The sequence below is a fragment of the Notamacropus eugenii genome, chromosome 2 (assembly GCF_028372415.1).
Source record: "Notamacropus eugenii isolate mMacEug1 chromosome 2, mMacEug1.pri_v2, whole genome shotgun sequence".
NCBI lineage: Eukaryota > Metazoa > Chordata > Mammalia > Diprotodontia > Macropodidae > Notamacropus > Notamacropus eugenii.
In genome coordinates this window covers 518,331,558-518,345,779 of record NC_092873.1, presented here as the reverse complement: position 1 = coordinate 518,345,779, position 14,222 = coordinate 518,331,558, and the positions used below count along the sequence as shown (strand labels likewise).

General features: G+C 43.8%; 1 protein-coding gene across 11 annotated transcripts in view; it reads left to right on the top strand.

Moving 5' to 3' along the window:
* The window catches only part of DAB1 (DAB adaptor protein 1), a 1,307,076-nt gene that overhangs the window by 24,308 nt on the left and 1,268,546 nt on the right, over positions 1 to 14,222 (top strand). The window lies entirely within an intron of this gene.

The window sequence follows — 14,222 nt, the reverse complement described above, 5'->3', positions numbered from 1 at the left end:
ACCAGGCCCAACACTCTGTTTAGCATAGTGGCTGGAAGCTGCTTTGGAGCTGTGTGTTAAATATCCAAGGACAAAGTACAGATCCCCATGGTCCTCTGCTGGAGACTTCCTTCCTGGCTAATGTGAACCATTCTTAGCTTCTTTTTCAACTCAGTCAAAATGAGTTTGAATTCTTTTGGAGCCATGTGACTGTGGATAGGTCTTTTTACCCTTCACTGTCCAAGGAGTCTCTAAGACCGGAAGTTACATCAGTTGCTGACCTGTATCAACCAAGGGGGAAACAGAATGGGATCTGAGGCAAGAACTTTTTTTTTTTTTTAAGTCAGACTCAGTCATCCATTTGATCCTGTGGGATTGCTCTATCCATGGACAAGAATGTTTTCGGCCCTCTTTGCCAGGGTGGATTGGAGGTCTGTTTTCTCCAGACCAAAGCATAAGCTTTGATCTCTGACAGCTCCCATGTCCTAGGGAAGCAGCTCTCTTCCACCTGGCATTGCCACCAGCTCTGGAGAGCTGCCCTTGAGTAGACGGGAGCTGACAGAAGCCCTGGCGTTCTGCAAACTAATTTACAGTGCATCGCAGCGAGTGTCTGGGAGGCCGCCTGCTAACATCACCGTTCAGTAATTGTTCCATTTGCATTGTCACAGGAGTTTATCAACATTCCATCTCGCTTAGGTACCTGTTTCTTTATTCATAACTCGTGTCCTCCCTCCTCTCCTCCCTCTTCAGATCGCTGTATTTTCCCCTCAGTGCTCAGGGAGGTAGCTCACTGCCGACTCTGTGGCTGAGGTGCTGAAGGTCAAAGGTGGGGGAGGGCGATGCTCCCAACCTGCCACTTGCCTTCTCCTGGCTGGAAATTGCATATGCATCACCCAGACTGAGGTGTAAGGAGGGGAGCTGCTGACCCAAAGCAGCTTAGGCTTGGGTAGACCTGCCAGTTCTGTGATCATGTTGGCTTCCATCATGGATGTGGTGGATGAACAACACATATCTAAGGTCCTCAGGTTAAGAGCTGGAAGGGACCTTGAAGGCCAGCTCTGATTGTAGAATAATAAATCTAGAGGCTCCCAATCTAAAGCACTTATTTTATAGATGGGGAGCTGAAGTGATGGAAAGATAAGAGATTTGCTTGATTAGATGCTCCATGGTACCATTTTGTAGATGAGAAAATTGAGACCCAGACAAGGGGAAGAAATCTGATTAAAACCACAGGGATTGTTAGATGCAGAGCTGAGATTCAAACCAGTTTTGAGTCTTAGAGATTCCTTGGGGGATTAAGAGGTAAATTGACTTACTCCTAGTCACACAGCTCCAGAAGAAAGATCAAACACATTTTGACTGAGGGTGAAAAAGGGGCCATGAATGGTTCATGTCAACTAGGAAGGAGTTCTCCAGTGGAGGACCATGGGGATCTATACTTGGCCTTTGGCTCCAAGTGCCCTCTGATGGTGAAGCCAGTGATTAGGTTATGGTTAGGGTAATCTTGATTTAGAGTTAAAAGGGGCATTCAAGGTCATCAAACCCCATCTAATTTTATTGAGAAAGAAACTTGGGTCCAGGGTGGTTGAGTGACTTGTCTATGTTCACACAAGTAAGAAGCAGAGGCAGAATTTGAGTCCAGGAACCTTAACTACCAAGTCAATACTTTTTAGTATGTCATGATAATTCTCCCTGCCTCAGGGACAGGTGCTGCTTAGAAGGTGCTCTGGGCAAAAACTAAAAAAAGATACATGAGAACATAAAGTTCTGTTCCATCAGTTTGATTTTTTCAAAGTCTCTAGATCCTTCTTCTGCTTCTTCTCAATCAGGGTTAAGTGACTTGCCCAGGGTCACACAACTAATAAGTGTCTGAGGCCAGATTTGAGCTCTCCAAATCTGACTGCAGGACTGGTGCTCTATCCACTGCACCTCCTAGCTGCCCCTTGTCTATATCATTCTTTAAAACAAATTTAAACTAATTTTTATTTTCAATCAAAGATCTACCTTCTCTATTTGGCACTTTCCTCATCCCAATCCCCAAATTGAGAACATGAGAAAAATAAAACTCTTCTTACAAAACTATATAGTCAATCCAAACAGAATTCCCCATTGGCCATGTCCAAAACAATATTTGATTCATTCTGGGTTCTGACCATTCACCTCTCCCTCAGGAGGTGGTGAATATGTTTCTTCATTAGACCTCTGGAATCCTGGTTGGTCATTATGTTGATAAGAGTTCAGCCCAATTGTATACAATCAAGTTATATGACAATTTGTTCTTCCATCCTCCAACTTATGAGCATTTCCTCAGATTCCTATTCTTGGTCACCTCAGAAAGAGCTATAAACCTTTTTAGACTTGATTTGCTTAGAACTAATCCCTCCTTTAGTGTACTCCCTCCTCTAGTTCCCTTTCCCCAACCTCTCCCTCTTTTCTTTCCCTCCTATTTCCATTAAGGGAAATAAATGTGTTTCTGTCCCCAACTCTCTGTATTTGTATCATTCTTCCAAAGTCATCCTTCAGCCTCCTTTTGTAAACCTCCAATGATGGGGAGTGGGAAGTGATCCCACCACTTCTGGTACAGTTCTAGGCAGTTCAAAGTGTTAGAAAGGTTTTGAGCCTCAGCAACTCCCCCTCTAGCCTTCATTTCTTCCAATTCTGCCCTCTGGGGCCAGACCCAGTGAGCTGGATCCGTCTTCCACACGGCAGCCTCTTGAATGCCCGACCATGTCTCCATTACTTCTTCACCTAACGCTCATGTAGTTTTCAAGTCCCTATACTGTGTGGGCATTCTTTAGTTTCTCAGCATCCATCCTGAAATGCATTGCCTTGACCTGAGCACAGTATTCTAGCTATGGTCTCCCCCAAGACCACAGAACTCTCCTGCTGGGTGTTCTGGACAGTGTGCCTCTTTTAATGAAGTCTCAGCTCTTTCTGCCTGGAGTTCATCATCTCAACTCTTCCACTAAGTAGCCATGTGACCTTTCTAAAGCTATATTATCTTCTCTGACCTCTAGTTTCCCCCTTTGTATAAAGCCAGGGAATCACACTGAGATTCACTTCTCTCCAAGGTTTCTTCTAACTGAGACATTCCATGATGGATCCTAGATGCCAGAGAGGAAGGTTCTTGGAGGACTGGAATCACATAACTATATTTAAAATTGTTTAACAATGATGTTCATATAGACTTTTAAAGTTGGCAAAATACTTTATGTATGTGAGCTCACTAGAACCTCTCAGTCACCCTGTGGTATTGGTACTACAGGTATCCACCTACCTCTTAAACTTATTAACTATGTGACCTTGGGCAAGTAATTAATTTCTCTGAGCCTCAGTTTCCTCACCTGTAAAATGAAAAAGGTTGAATTAGATGGCTTCTAGCTCCCTTCTAGCTCTAGACCTAGGATCTCTGTTTTACAGATGAGGGAACTAAAGCTCAGTGTTTATAAACGATTTCCTTCTTTGATCGTATAACTTATAAATGTCCAGTGCAGGTCTTCCTGGCTCCCAAGGGTAGAAGTACTTAATTTTGCTATCTTTTAAAGGTAAACACAAGTGTCTTTTAAACAAACATTATTTAAGTGATGTTAACATGCCAAGGTTTATATCATCTTCCACGTTGTCTTGGAACAAACATGGTGATTTTTGTCCAAAGGACAAAATGAGCCACCCAGAGAGGGCATTCCTTTGCCCATCCTTCCTGCCCCTCAGTTCAATCTCTGGTGTGTCTCTGAGAACAGACTGTTTGTCTCATGGGCTGGAACAAAAGGAGACCATTTGTTCCCTGGTAAATGAGCTGTTACTTTTACTTTCTGTCTCCTCTGGACACCCGGGGCTGTATTGGTGAGAGAATGGAGTGGTGCATCTTAGCAGATTTTAACAAATATATAATTATTTACAAATATATATATATATATGCTTTCTGAGTTGTAGCCCCAAGTGCCAGGTAGTCAGTCTCATTCCTCCATAGTCCATTAGGTAGAACACATGTAGTTTATCATATGTGATGGAAGGGCTAGAGGTATAGCCTCCAGGGAAGAGAGAGAGGACCCTGTTTTCTCTAACCAGCCCACCTCTTGCCTTTCTGCTGAGCCTGCTGAAACAGGTTGCTAATTAGTTCTAATTGGAATGTATCTTATTCCACCAGGACCAGGGCTGACATGGCCAGTGCAGCTGGTCTAAATCACCCCACAGCTGGAGATTGATGAATGTCCTCATTTTTTGAGGCAGTCTAGATTTGAACTCCTAACCTGGAAGGTAGAAGGCTTTGCCTCCAACTGCTGTCTCCTGGGTCTATTTGTGAAATGAGCATGACCTTCCTGAGATGAGACTTGGAGAGTCTATGAGACATTTGATTCTTGGGTGGATGTGAGGTAGGTCAGCCCAGAGAAATTTCCGCTTTCCAATCAATTGCTTGGTGGGCACAGATTGACCACTTTGGTGAGTGGTGGTGGTAGCCGTGGTAGAGGGAAATAAGCAATGAAAGATACTATTTCTTGAAAGACCACCATCAGTCCCTTTCTAGGGTCCAACTATGGGGACCCTCATTCAGTCCTGGGCTTCTTGGGGTACCCCTCTGGAATGGAGAGCATGCATCTGGCTCTGTCAAGAATGCAGCTCATGCTTTCACATTTTTTCCAAGAGAGCAGCACTATTTCCTGTTCCTAGTCTACATGCTTCTCTTGGCCTCAGTGGGTGAAACCTGGGAACAGCCACTGGACCAAAAATTAGAAAGACAAACACTGTGTGATTGTGCTATCATCCCAGGCCAGGGTGAGCTGGGTAGTTTGTATTTTGGTTAATTGTAGACACCCAGCCTAGGGTTTATTTTTCTCATTATGTTTAAAACCCTCCAGTGGTCCAATATAGTAATTTTCTAAGTGGCTCCATTTCAGCTCAGCTAATTGAACTGATCCAAGCTCATTTTGAAGGATTTTTTTCCCCTTTCCTTTTTCTGCTGCTTCAGTCACTGGTAAAAGTCTAGACAAGCTGTCAATCACCCACAATAGCCGACTGTACTGGAATAATTTAAGTTTACACGACTCTTTCATTCTGGCATTCATACCCTCCTCCATGTTTTCATACTGAGCAGAGAGTGATTTGTGGGGTGGAGTCACCAGAAATCTCAGTGATGGGAGCTAGGCCTCCAGGACTGCTTTGAGATTCTGAATTCCTGGGGTTTTAATCACCTGATTTTATGTTGCAATAACCCAAATGAATAGGAACTGACTTGCATATACGAGCATTGGATCATAGATTTAGGGTTATCAGGGAGCTCAGAGGTCATTTCTTCTCCTTCCCTCATTTTACTGAAGAAGAAATAAAGGACTCAGAATTGCTCATTGGGTCATCATGTTCACATTAGGATGGGAACGGGCCTAAGGCATCATCCGTTCCAGCCCCCTTACTTAACAGATGAGGAAACTGAAGGCCAAGGGGGATTAAGTGACTTGCTCCAGATTGCACTTTGAGAGCCTGAGGCAGAATTTGAACTCCAGTCTTCCTGGCTCAAAGTCTAACCCTCTATCCCTTAGGCCACAAAACTTTATACTCCTGTTTAACTCTATATGAGATCTTAAAAGACCATGTCAGTCTTGCAATAGCATAACATATGTGGCAGAAATTACCGATATTATTGTTGGTACCACACTAAAAAATGTAGAATTTTACAGATAAGAAGACTGAGATTCAGGGAAGTTAAATTCTTTGTCCAGGGTCACATGACTAAGCAATAGCCTGGCTCCAAATCCAGCTCTCTGTGCACTACACCATGCTGGATTTGTTGGTACTGACTCTCTGGTCCAGTTAGAAGTTAGAGATATCTGAAGGCTGGGAACTGCATTTGGGAAACTAAGCTGATGTTCTCTCTTGCAGCAAAGTCTGAATGGGGCTTCCCTGGACCTTGAGCTCTGAAGTTCCCCTCTACAGAAAGCCATTGGAACACTTGAGAAGTTTTCTGGGTACATTTTCTTAGAGATGGAAAACTGTGGTCATGCCTCCCTGGTTCTCCCCACCTCTATATCTTCTAAAAGCTAATCACCCCTAGTTCTTTCAGCTATTTGGTCTACAGGTCTCTCTCTCCATCCTGAGCCCCTTTCTTTGTGTGAGCCCCAGCTTGGTAACATCCATCTTAAAGTGTTCAACTCAGCTTTTGGTGTATTTTTCTCTTGGGTGGGCTGGAGGGGGGAGGCTACATTAGTTTTCTATAAATTATCCTCATCTTTTCTTTCCCTCCTCTCCTTCCCAATGTTTCCCATATCCCACTTCTGTAAGACATCATCCTCACCACCAGGCATTCCCTGGAAACATATTCTTTGTAGGACATTGTAAGCAACCTAAGGGCAAGAGTCAAGCAACGTGGTAATCGCAGCAGACCCTTATATAGAGTTTTAAAGTTTAAAGTTGGAAACACTTTAAATCCTTGATATAGTTTAGATCCTCTTGACCCCTTGTGATGTAGCATCTAGTATTTTTAGTAATTCTAGCACTAATATAACATCTAATATTTTTCTTGTGAAATTTCGTTAGTAATTATATAAAACAATTTAATTGATCCCTTTTGTTTTCTTTGTCATTTGAATTTCCAGCTATATCTCTCCTCTCTCTCCTGCTCAGAGAACATATAACAGAAAAATTTTAAAGAAAGATGTTCTGCAACTAAACTGGCCAAGCCATCCACTGACAGTATGTGCAATGTTCCATCATCCCCACCTCTTCCATTAATGGAAGGAGGTACATATCCCCTTCCTTAGGAGCCATCCTTGGTCATTATAGTTACACTGTGTTCAGTCTTTTTTTTGTTGTTGTCTTAACTGAAATCTTGTAGTTTCTAACAACATTTTTTCCCCAGCAAAGTCATTTGGATCTGTAGCCTGACAGATTTAAATAAAGCACTTACTATGTACCAAGTACTATACTGTGCACTGAGGATATAATAGAAGACAACAGGATGATCCTTGATTTCCAAGAGCTTATATTCTACCAAAGGAAGACAGAATCAAAAGGGGTGATGAAAACCAGGGGAAATTGATTTGCCCAGGACTAATGGTAACAAGTGATAAAGCTGATACCTGAACCCAAGCCAGATGTGTGGAGCCCTGAGGAGAGAGAATGTTTAAGTCAGGGTCTTTGCTCCCAGGGTCCTCTCAGTCTGTAGGGGCAGAGAGATGTCTGGTCTGAGGTGGAAAGGGAAAACTAAAGATGACCCTAAAATGATATGCTAGGGTAGGAAGGATAGTTTGTGGATCGAATGTTGACCAGGTCAGAAAGACCTGACTTGAAATCCTTCCTCAGATACTTACTATCTGTGTGACCTTGGACAAGTCACTTAATTTTTCAGCCTCGGTTTCTTCATCTGTAAAATGAGTATAAAAATGTCTCCCTTGCAGGGTTGTTTTGAAGATCAAATGAGATAATACGTGGAAATATTTTGCAAGCCTTAAATGGCAAATAAATGCTATTATTACCATCATCATCATCATCATCATTATGTAAGTTGATGAACTCAACTAATTCATGTTCATGAGGCAGAGGAAAGAGCATTGTACTTGAAATCAGTAGAAGGACGTGTGTTCAAATCCTAGCTCTCCTCCCTACTAACTGACCTGCCTTGGGCAAGTTATTCTGTCTCTCTGAGGCTGTTTGTTCAACTGTAAAACTCAAGGATTGAACTAGACCTTACACCTTGGAACCTATGAAGAAGTAATGAGCAGCCACCATGGGCAGAGACAGTCCAGAGAAGAGGAGGCTATCCAGAGAAAGGAAAGCCTCTATCCACTCCTCACTACCTTCTCCCCTACTCAGATACCACCTTCATGATGGCTGCCCAATCACCACCACTGGAAGTAGGAAGGATGGGCAAGAAAGGTGGCCCTCCTTGGGCACAAGAAAGGGGGCTTAAAGGGTCATGATGCAAGATCATCCAAACCCAAGTCCATTTTCTAATTCCCACAGAGGGCATTGAGGTCTGCTGCAAATCAATGATTTTATAATCTTTAAAGCAAGAGAAATATGAAAATCAACATTACATCTGCCATATTTACTTAATGGAAGTAACTGACATTTTGCTGCATTTCCCCCGTCATGCCTCTAGATGAATTTAATACACATTTATGAAGTTTTCCTGAATGCAGAACACCGTGACAGACAAAGGTTAGGTCAAGCTTAGTCCCCCAGGGAGGTTAGTCTAAGAGGGGATGGTAGAGCTCAAATAGGAATTCAATTTGCAAATGTTATCGCGTAGCTAGAGGTGGAAGTTCTGCGCAGGAGAAGTGGGAGTGAGGCACTGATGCTGCCCTGATGGAGCTTACAGTCTAGAAGGGGTGAGGAGACAAACAGATAACTACAATATACAGCATCAGTTCAATTTTTAAGACGTTCATTAAACACTTGTTGTATGCCACTGGGTTGGGGGTACAGAAAGAGGCAAACGACAGTCCCTGCCCTCAGGGGGCTTACAAGGAGACAACATGCAAACAAATATATACAGAGCAAGATATATGTAGGATAAATAAGAGGTGATTAACTGAGGAAAGGCACTGGAAATAAGAGGGATGGGGGAAGGTTTTGTATAAAGGGTGGGTTTTAATTGGGACTTCAAGGAAGTCAGAAAATTCAGTATTTGGAGTGGAGGAAGACCATTCCCAGAGATAATGCCCCAAATGTCCTGTTCATGGAACAGCCTGGGGGCCAATGTCCTTGGACTGAAAAGCATGTGTTGGGGAGAGTAAGGTGTAAGAAGACTGGAAGAGTAGGAGGGGGCTAGGTTATGAATGACTGAATGACAAGCAGAGCCTTTGTATTTGTTCCTGGAGGCATTAGGGAGCCACTGGAGGGGTGTGTGTGTGTGTGTGTGTGTGTGTGTGTGTGTGTGTGTGTGTGTGTGTGTGTGTGTGTGTGTGTGTGTGTGTGTGTGTGTGTGTGTGTGTGTGTGTGTGTGACATGGTCAGACCTTTTAGGGAACATCACTCCAGTGGCTGACATATTTGAGTAGGGAGAGACTGTGGAAGGCACACCTATCAGCAACTATTGTGATAGTCCAGATGTGAGGTGATGAGGGCTGGTACCAGGGTGGGGAAAGTGTCAGAAGAGAGTGTATTGGAGACAGATTGCAAAGGTGAAATCTACAGGCCTTGGCAATGGCTTGCTTATGAGAAGTGAGAGCTAATGAGGAGAGAGTTTGGGGCAAGAAAGGTAGATTTGAGAATCATCGGTATAGGAATGGTCATTAAATCCATGGGAACTGATGAGATCCCCAAATGAAGGAGTATAGGAGCAGAGAAGAAGGCCTAGGACAGAACCCTGAGGGATCCCTTTGGTTAGAGGGCGTGATCTGGAGGAGGGTCCAGCAAAGGGGACAAAGAAGGAGTGGTAAGTTAGGTAAGGGAAAAACAAGGAGAGAAGGTCGTCCTGAAAACCTTGAGAAAAAAGAGCTTCAAGGAGTAGCCATCAACAATGTCAAAGGCTACAGAGAAGTCAAGGGGAATGAAGACTGAGAAAAGATCCTTGGGTTTGGAGACTCATCTCAAGGAAAGTAAGCGTGATTCCCTTTGCCAGAGATGGACAAGCTAAGGCTTAGAACCTTTGCTGACCTAAATGACAAAGCATTCAGTCACATCTTGACCCAGAGCCCTCATTTTTTCAACATGTAGCTAACAATAATAGCTAACGTTTATATAGCGCTTACTATGTGCCAGTTACTGTGCTAAGAACTTTACGATCAATTTATCATTTGATCCTCACAAGAACCCTGGGAGGTAGGGTAGGGGCTGTTATTGTCCTCATTTTCAAACAGAAACTGGGGCAAACAGTTTGAACGGTTTGCCCAGGGTCACACAGTAAGTATCTAAGGCCCAGATGTGAACTCAGATTTTCCTGACTCCGGGCTCATTTGTACACTTAAGTGTACAACACTATTTCTCTCTGTGCTGATGAATGACTATTTCTGAGGATGACTCCTTGAATTTTATATTCCAAGTAAAAAAAGTGTTATCTTTCTTGGGGACTCAATCTGTTTTTGTTTACTCATTTCAATCATGACTGACTCTTTTTGATGACATTTGGGAATTTTTTTGGCCGAGATATGAGAGTGGTTTGCCATTTCCTTCTCCAGCTCATTTTACAGATGAGGAAACTGAGGCAAGAAGGATTAAGTCACTTTCCCAGAGTCACACAGCTAGGAAGTATCTGAGGGGAGAGAGCACTCTGGGTATGAAGGACAGCCAGCAAAAATTCGAAGGCAAGAGGTGAAGTCTCCTGTACCAGGATCAGTAAGTACCAGTAATCACTAGATTGTAGAGTATGGAAGGAAGGAAGGTCTGAGAAGATAGGAAGGAGCCAGGCATCTTCCACGGCTGCCAAATTGATATTCTCTTCATAACTCTCCCCTTCTCAAGAATCCTCAATGGCTCCCAGTTACTACTAGGATAAACTCCACTCCCACCCTCTTTGGCATTTCAAGCTCTTTCCAGGATGGCTGAATTTTATGCCCTCACATCACATTCTTTGCTCTAGCCAAGGTAGGTTATGTGTTGTTTTTGCTACATCTCCATTCCATCTCCTTTATCTATCTGTGCTTTTGAACACATGCTTCCCCATGCCTAGAATATTCTGTCCCCCTCATCTCCACCTGGGAGAATCCTTAGTTTTCTTCTGGGCTCAGCTCAGATGCTGCCTCTAACCTTAGGTCCTTCCCTTCCCCATTCTCCCCTTGCTCATTTCTAAGGCCCCATCCTTTGCCCTTCACCATGGTGCAGCTTTTTCACAAAGTATGGTTTCCGGACAAGGGGCTGTGGATGGCTTATTGCAGCCTGGCAATTGACTGATTGTTGCCAAATTAACTCACTAGTCCCTTTTCACTTGAGAGAAACCTAACTGAAACATTCCTTGCACTCAGCTTTGAGATCTGTATTTGGTGTGAGACACATCTGTAATATTCTCTTTGATAAGTTGTGCATACATCCCAACATGAACCAGGAATGCTAAATTGGTAATAGCTTCCCCAGAATGTTCCTTCTTGTTCCTTTCTTGGGTGGTGAGTGATTGGATCTGAGCTTAGGCAGAGAAAGAATCCCTTATGTCCCCCTCATCATCAGCTGGTCCTCCTCTTCTCCAGACTGTTTCTTCCTCAGGCTAGCCTCCGAATGTTCTCTAAGAGAGAAAACCTAGTTTCCCTGAGGTTGTCGTGAGCATGAAGGCACGGCTGCCTCACGTTCCAAGTCAGGTAAACATTTGTGTTAGACGTGGCCAACAAAGGTCTCAAGGGTCCACTGATGCTCATGGACAACTTTTGGGCCTTGGCATCAGCCTTACTCCTGAATTTCCTGCCGGATTTCCAGGTCGTTCTGTCTGCCCTGCAGCTGACTTCTTTTTTTGTGAGTTCTGTCTGAATGAGCTGAACTGTCTTTTGTGCCTTTGGGAGAGGTGGCTCCCAATTAGAATGGGAACTCCCTATGAGGAGGGACTCTGGATTTTCTTTCTGAGTTATCATGCTTAGAACAGTGCTTGGTGTAAAATGAATGCTTAATAAATACTCAAGTCAAGTCAACAGACTTTTAAGTGTCTATGTGCCAGGCTCTGTGCTAAGCTCTTGGGATGCAAAGAAAGGCAAAAACAGTCTCTCTCTCTCTCAAGGAGCTCACAGCATAACAGGGGAGACAGTACGAAGACAGATTCATTGGAGGTATCCTACTGAGGGATGGCAGTGACATGGAGGGGCACAGGGAAAGGAGAGGATGGGGCTTCAGGTTAGACTTGAAGGAAGCCAAGGAAGTCAGGAGGTGAAGATGAAGAGGGAGAGCAGTCCAGACATGGGGGACAGCCAGCGAAAATACCCATGGTTGAGAGATGGAGTGTTTTGTGTGAGGAACAGTCAGGAGGTCAGCGTCACTTGGATCATGGAGTACACGGGTGGGAGTAAGGTCGAAGAGGATTGGTAAGATAGCAAGGGACCAGGTTACAAAGGATTTTAAATGCCAAAGGACTTTGTATTTAACTCTGGAGGGGATAGGGATCATTCATTCAAGAATCTTATGGCATCTGCTTAGGGCAGATGGAGCCTTTAGGTGATGTTGAATGCATTTTTAGAGAGGAATCGGGGGCATTCACCCCTTTCTCTTTGTGTTATATTCCCTTTTCATAATGAAAACTCCTTGAGGTCTCAGACTGTCTGTCTCCCTGGTACTTACTTATCACAGGACCTGGCAAATAGCTGATGCTTAAAATGCTTTTACATTCATTTATTCATCCATTCTTTCATGCATTCATTCATACTACCACCAGGTAGTAAGTGGCAGCTATGGGATTAGAATCCAAATCTGCTGACTTCAAGTTCAGAATTTATACCACTCTGCCATGCATTTTCTCTTGTTCTTTCTGCAATATCTCCCAGCTCATGTTTGACTTTTAATGCTGGTTGGCTTAGGCCTAAGTTGAATAATCACACAGGGCAAGGGTACCTGAAGGCATCGGGCTACAGACACCATCCTTGGCAAAAACTGTCACACTCTTCAAAGCATAGTCCTACCTCCTTTTCTTTCATCTAGGTGACTTCCTATCATCCATCTACTCAGTCATCAGCCTGATTTGTGACCATCAAATGATCCTTTATGTCATTACCACACATAGGTGCTTTATCCCCCTAGATGGTCCCATGCATCAGAATGATACTTTGCTCCTCCAACACAAAACAAAGCTCCTACCTCCTCTGGTGGTGTTAACTGATCCTGGGAGAATCTTTCCTTGGTAGCTCTCACTTAGTATTAGATATCGATATGGTCTCAGAATCCCACTTTTAATGTGTAGTATGTCTGGATTAGCTTTAAACAGGTTAGCATCAGTATCTACCCTTCCCATTATCTAAAAGTCTTAAAAAGACCTGTACTCATGTCCATTACCTCCAGAACCATTAACATTGTTGAGATGCCAAGGATCTAAACTCTCCCAGGGACGTAGAAGATGAGATCCATATCCTTTGGAGCAGTGTTTGTGGTGCTGACCCAGCAGGAAATGTGTATGCTTGTTCACTGAGGCTGTGTTGGGCAGGAAGATCATCTGAGCCTAGAGAGTCTGGGTTGCCCTGCACACCAGCTCCTGTGCACACTTCCCTGTTCTATCTATATGCAAAAGGCATGAATTGTGAATCTGGGAAAGGGAAGTAGGAATCACCAGCATTGGGATATCCTCTGCGCTGGTTCATCCAAGGTGAGGCAGCAGTAGGTCTGATTATAGCTGTGAAGGTAAGAGTTACTTAGGACATTCTCTGGCTGCTTCCTGGAGAGCCAAGGAAGTCTCTTTCATGGCCCCAAAGTGATTTGGCATCTGGGAGTCCCCTAACAGCTGACAGATTATTGATCAGATGAAAGTAATTAACCATAAAGTAGAAATGAAGCTTATCTCTTCCAGGGCATATTTATATTTGAGAAGAGCCAGTTGGTAACCCATGACTAATTGACCCAATAAGGAGATGTTTTGGAGCAAGGGAGAGGTAACCACACCATGGCTGAGGATTCCCCAGAACTCCAGTGCCTTCCCCAATCAGACCATGCCTCTCTAGTCACTTCCCAGAGTGACTGCTCTGTTGCTTTTTCTTCTGTCTTTTGATTGTTGTTATAGGTTACCACCATCCAGTTCTGTCCCATTCTCCCATCTTTCCTTCCCTTCTGCTTCCCTGCTGCTCTCATCTCTCATGAAACTGTTCACCCAGGACAGCATTCCATCCATTCTACTGTGGCATGCACCTCCTCTCCTCTCCACTCCTCCCTCTCCCCTCTCATTTTAGACTGAAGAAGGAAGACTCAAGAAGGGGCATGATATCTGTGGTCAAGCCTTTGAAGGGCTGCCACATGGAGGAAGGATTCCTGACCAGGAACAGTGGGAGAAATTGCAAAGAGACAGATGTAGGCTTCCTGTCGAGAAAACAAAGCCAACGATAGAAAACAATGCAAAAACAAATGAAAAAACAGAGCTCTCCCAAAGTAGCCCGGCTGCCCTGGGAGGCAATAGATGTGTTCTTATTTAGAGTCTTCAAACAAAGGGTGACCACTTGTCAGATTTTGTAGCAGGAGATTCTGAGTGGGTGGGGCATGGGTTGGACTGGATGGCTCCTGAATTTCTGAGATTCTGTGACTTGTGGAGAATAAAAACACGCCCACCAGGGAGTTAGCCTCATTTTTAGTTCATTCTTTCACTCCCATCATGGCCAATGGATAGGAGAATAAAATTCCTTCATGTCAAGCATTTAATTT